This window comes from Pyrus communis, chromosome 14, assembly GCF_963583255.1.
Source record: "Pyrus communis chromosome 14, drPyrComm1.1, whole genome shotgun sequence".
Lineage (NCBI taxonomy): Eukaryota > Viridiplantae > Streptophyta > Magnoliopsida > Rosales > Rosaceae > Pyrus > Pyrus communis.
The window spans coordinates 15983405-15989837 of record NC_084816.1 but is presented as its reverse complement, the minus strand read 5'-3'; positions in this window follow the sequence as shown (position 1 = coordinate 15989837).

The following is a 6433-nucleotide window of genomic DNA, read 5'->3' as shown; positions in this document are numbered from 1 at the left end:
CCTCAAGGTAAGAAGGCCTCAAAGAGAAAAGGAAGTGCTTCCAAGAATGATTATGCAAAGTTCATGGAAGAACTTACTCGCCAAGGTGAATTGACTTTAGCGAGGGAACTGGCGAAATATGAGGCTGATAAGGTTAGAGAGGACGCAAAAGCTGCAGCTATTGAGAGAGAATTTCAGGCTAATGAGAGAGAAAGAGAGCTACTTAGGCAAGAAAGGGAACATGTTAGAGAAGAAAGACGGGCTCAACGAGATCGTGAGATTATGAACACGCATTTAGAAGGGAAGTCTCCAAATTCCAAATTTTTTTGGAAGTCAGAGAAAGCGGACGTGGTGCGAAGGAGGCGTGCAAGAGAAGAGATAGCAAGCCAAGGTGGTCCTAGCACCACAAGAGAAGATCATCCTAGCACCACAAATTGGTTAAGTGATGATGAATAAAGTACTTTTTGTAATAGAAGCCCATAATTTTCCAATCACTTTAGGTTGTAATTTATTATTTATTGTTTGTATTATTTATGTTGTTTCCAATTTATTGAATATTTATTCAAATTAATTTGGTAAGTTATTTATACTAAGAGAATATTTATTCAAATTGAATATTTATTCAAATCCATCCTCAATAATTGTCTTTTCGGATTTTATGACAGGTGGCGCAACGACAACGATTAAAAATCTTATCCGAAATTACAAATAAAATTATTTTGTATTATTTAATAATACTTCGGATAATGACACGTGGCACAACGAGAACGATTAAAAATCTTATCTAATATTACATCCATTAAGGACAATTACTGTTCATTAAGCGGATTGAATAGTGTATAACTTGGGGAAGGCTCCAACACTGGAGTTGCTCTTACTCCAATAAGTACGGGGCCTGTTGATAAATAATGATTCCTTAGCTTGTTGCTTTGTTGGCACTTATTTTGAACTTAGATATTTTTTATATAATTTCAAACCCACCAACACCCCCACAAAGCCGCCGCCTCCGCAACCCTCTCCTGCTTCTTCTCCGACCACTTCTCCTGCAACTCCTCCGGCATCCCTTCCGAGCCCTCCGACTCAGTCGCTGCCTTTGCCTTCTCCCAAGACCTCTCCGCCAACTTCCCCGCCGACCCCAACTCCTTCGGTGGCGACCCCACCCACCGTCTCTCCGCCGTCCCCTCTCACATCGGTTTCTCCAGCGATGAGCCCGTCCAAGAGTGTCTCCCCCGGCTCAATCATCGACAGCCCCTACGCCCACCGTTGCCTCTTCGGCCAAAACTTCGGTGAGCGCTCCTAAGAAAAGTCCAGTCGGTGCTTCGCCAGTTGCAGAGGGTCCTAAGATTGCAGTGACCCCATCGTTACCAGTGGGCGTTCCTTCGAGTTCTGCAACGCCGGCAGGATCCGCGGGAATTTTCCCATCAAGCGGTAGCCCACCGATTCCGGCGCGGGCAAGTCTGTCACCGGATAGTGCTGCCCAGGGTCCATCAAGCGATGAATCGTCTGCTTCGGGTTTGAATGCGGTTCGGGTTGTTTTAAGCGGGCTATCTATCTGGGTTGCTTTGGCTCTCTAAATCAATACACTTCATTTTCTATTCTCAAGAAAAGATATATTTAATTTTATTAATTAGGACTTAATTCTTTTTTTTTTTTTTTTTTTTGGCCTTGTACTGATTATTCATTGGTGTACTTTCTATCATTTTCTATTACATGATAAATATTCGTTTATTATCAGTATTTATTTACTACTTAATTTGTTTTGATTTATTTTATTTTATTTTATTTTTTTGTCGAAAAGATGAATTTTTTTTTTTTGTTTTGTCGAAAAGATGAAAATTTATTAAAGTCGATTGACAAGGTTTGCATTAGCTGTAATCATACGAATCAACAATATTTTGTATGCTTTGCATAAGTTCTATAGGACGGAGAAAATCAATACAAAGTAAGAAATTGAGGGAATGGAAAACATTTTCCTACTTTTCTTGGTGCACTATAGATGCCTTTACAGTTGCTACGACTAGGGCTCTGATCTATTTAGTCCGGCTTCTCTAATGTAATGATATTTCAAATTAATCACGTATTTTTATGTCAAGAATGTGCAGCCAAAAATAATCACAAGGCAACACATCGATTTTTGGATAAAGGAGAACAAAAATACCCTTGAGGCATACTGGGATTCCTACGTGCGAGCAGTGGACAATCATCTCTCAACCAAGTCAAAAATGCCCGAAGAAGGTAACAAATTCAAAATTATTTCATCCTTCCTCATTCCATATTCTCTACAAAGCAATCATTCCATAACCTTCAAAACATTCCATAAAAATTAGGTTAATTGGTTAATTAATGGATTTATTTCCTAATTAATCCATTAATCACCAATTAAATCATCCATTATACCAATTAATCACCCATTATACCAATTAATCACCCATTACACAAATTATCACCCATTACACACCAAAAATACCCCAAAGGGCTAGCCACATTTTCTCCAAAGGGGACCGGCCATGCCCTATAAATACTACCCATTTTTCTCTAAAAACCTAGTTCCACACTCTTGCAAAACTCCAAAAAAACTCTCCAAACATTTTTCTCTCTAAATTCTAACTTTGGCATCGGAGGTTCTTCGGCTAAAGCCCCCCAATTCATCGTGGACACGTGAGGCTCATGGCCTTGACCTAAGGTGTTATTTGTTTTGTAGATGCAATTTTGTCCAAGATCAAGGAGGAAGAAATTTGCATCCACAAAGAAAGTATTACACATGTGACCCGACAGACTACTGTGCGTAATTGAATTTGAGAAAAGGCTTGGTGTGGTGAACAAAATTTTGGAATGGAGTTCAGTATTCAAGTACAAATGGTGAATAAATGGTCCATCGATATGGATTTTCATAACAAAAACAACTGAAAAAAGCAGACATAAAAGAATATTCCTCCCCAAGAATTTGGCAGCTTCATCCACCTCCTCGTATTTGCATTTCTTCACAAAACCCATTACTGAGTCTCAGTTTCACTCAAGTGTTCCTTCAGTTGCATTTACAGGTTTTCATAGTCTCCGATGTTGTATTTCCGTAAAGCATAACACATTGGTGAATGCAAGAATAATTAATTGGAGGTGTGAGTTGAATGTTGGTGATATATTATATGAATAATGAGTGAACTTAATGATACATGTATGCATAGAGACGATTTTCGTATCAAGATGAATGTTTAGGAACAGGTGATTGATCAAGTACATATAGAAGGAATTCGTGTTTGTAGAAAGTGTAAATTGTACCAAGAAATCAGATTGGAATATCAAAGAGTTCGTTCAACTAAGTCGTTGTGTGGGAGCTCTATGCAGCCCTTGGGATGTTAATGTCCAGAATTTCGTTCGTAGAATGCTTCTGCCCTACTTTTTCTAATGTTTCCCTTTGCTTTCACATGAATATACAAATTTCCAACACTTTTGCTGATATTACTTCTCCTTTTAAGTGAATTGTTAATTTCTTGTATGTATAAGAATAAGAACCTCCTAGTCGTATAAATTGGATTTTCCACTTCATAATCCTCTTCATAATTCGACATTTTTCGTCAGGCAAATTCCGCTGAAATGAGTTCAAAACTTGCAAAACTTGGGTTGGCAGATGTTCTCGCTTATGGTCTGTTTGATGCGGTTACGGGCTGGTTTGGTATTGCTATGCTTTGAAAAAAACCTGATTCTGCTGTGCTATGAGAATAAGCGGCTGTGAAATAAAGCAGCAGAGTGTTTGGTAAACTTTTTTGTAAAAGTGCTTTTGAAAAAAAAAAAAACAGTATTATAGTGTTTGGTAAACATTTATGTAAAACAGATGTGAAAAAAAGCCGATTTTTCAAAGCTGGGTTTTGCAGCTTCTTGTTTTTGGCTTTTTTCACCCAAAACTGTGAAAAAAAGCTGAAGCTAAATGTTTACCAAACACAAAAACAGCTTCCAGCTTTTTTTTATACCAGTTTTTTTTCAGAATCACCTCAGTACCAAACCAGCAGCTAATATGAAGGCACTTTTAGGGGTAGCAAATGCTCAATTTTCTTTTGCACTCTTTTATGAATTTCATCTGGATGGGAATGGTTAGGTGACATTACTTGTTACACCAGAAAAGGTTTGGCTTTGGTATAAAAGCTTAACTGCAAAAACATATTTGAAAGGTTTCGTTTAGATACTGAGAAAGTTGGGGAAGGGTCAAACGTCTTAGGTTGAGATTACATATACAAGGGTGTTACGGTTACATAATGAGTTGTTAATGACTACATACACATTGAGAATTTAGCTTATGCCTTCGTGTCCGATGAGGGAGTGGGTTTTTTTTTTTTTTTTTTTTTTCCTTCTATTTTTAGTGGTTTTAGTGAGTAAGAAGTAACGAGAGAAAGAAATCGATCAATTTTCAAATTTTTGCACTTTGCTTGTTCTTATAAGAAGGAAATCGATCAGTTGTTCCCATTTTATCTTCCAACTCTCTACTTTGCAATTATATTTTGGTGTCATTCCATTTTAATCTTAGTTCCTACTGGAAGACTATAAATAAATTCGAAATGATGTGTGTACCTTTTATGCAGAAACTTGAATCTCAACACGCTCCTACAAACACAAACAACTGATCTAACCCTCCGTGCATGTCTAGAACCTTTCTGGTCGTCGGGTTGGCTACGGTATGTCGAGTTGCCCCTTGGTTTTTGCCTCCCAAGACCTAGAGCTGAAAGTGATAGCTCTAAAGATCTAACTAGAATATTTGAACAGTGGAAAAGTTTGTGTTTCTTATATTTTCTCTCTTCCTCAAAACCTCCTTATATAGTGGTTAGGAAGAGTGTACAAAGACTGAAAAACCCATGAAAATCCTAAGTATATTCTAATATGAATATCTCTTGATTTTCATCTAATTATCACACAAATAATTAGGAGGTTAATATCCTCATGTGGGTGAAGTATCCTTTGATATTTATTTATCCCATAAGATAAATTCTACAGTTCCATTCAAATGAAGACATTTGAAGAACCTAACGTAAAACATCCGTACAAGCAAAATGCATCTTAGCAACGCCAAGAAAATCATCTACGAGAGTTGATCCGATCCAGGCAGGCCGCATGTGGGGTTATTGAAGACAAAGCTGTCGAAATCCATGTTAAAACTTCAATTTGGCAACTGATGAGCAACACAATTCCACTCCCTGATAACATGCTTCATGCTTCAGCTCAGCTCACATCTAACCAATTGACTCATCAATGTTTTGCATCTGCTCATAATTGTATCAAGTATCAAGAGGATAATAGTTATCAACCGGATTTTGTTATAACAAAGTGACAGCAAACACCTCTGTCAATAAAACCTCCTTGTCCCAAATTGGCAGAGAACTCTACCCGCACCAATCTTGAACCATCAACATTAAGCTTATACCAACGAATATCAGGAGGTTCCCAAGCAATGGAAGCAGCCTTCTCTTAGGTTTATGGGGGAGAACCAACTCAAGCTTTCACCCAACTCTCGACTTTTTGCGTGTTTACTAACAAGCATGGAATCTAAAGTGCTAGTTGATTCGTAACTTAATGCTTGAAAATCAGGAATCAAATCAAAATGTTTATTTTTTATTGATAACATATTTGCAAATTTGGTTTAAAAATTTGGTTACCTGATATTATCCTAATATAAATATCTTTTGACAAATAAAAAATACATGCAAAGATAATTTTGGATGGTGATATCCACACATCCATTTTTACCTTTCACACACCTCTATTGTTTCCTGGCTATCGATAAATTGAAATAGTCAAATGACATAAATTAATAAATGATAAAGTGATGTGTGAGAAATAAAAATAAGTGCATGAAGGGGCCACAAAATTAAACAGATACTAAAAAAATACCACAACGCACACGGTCAGTCGGTACATTTCAGTTGCAAATGAAAAATACAAACACTGGGATTTGCTCTCTCTATCGCTGAGAGATTCTTTGTGATCGATGGCAATGGCGGACAGTAGCTGTTATGAACTTCGGATTTAGTGATTGGCTTAATCACGATTAGGAGTTTAATATTGAATTTGTTAGGCTTAGTGAGGTCAGATAGAAATGCCACTTGGCATTAAAAGAGTAAAGTCGCTGAGCTCTTGAATTGTAGCATATCAGAATTTACAAGAGAAATACAAACACAAAAAAAATATAAGGAGTTTTAATGAAAAATTCACAGTATTATTTATTTTAACAAAAATTCATATTTTTATATTAAAAAGTTAAACCTATGCTATTTACTTTACTCTTTATTTTTTTCGTTAAAACTTAAAATTTTGAAGCGGTTTTGATTAGTTTCCTAAAAATATATTGGAGACCTGCTCCCTTCTACTTCATCCTCTCCGTTTGCCATTACAATTGCTGCTTGCAGGTTGAATAGGTATCAGCCATCTCGTTCCTGGTTCCCTCATCTCGTTCCGCGTTAGACTCCCTTGA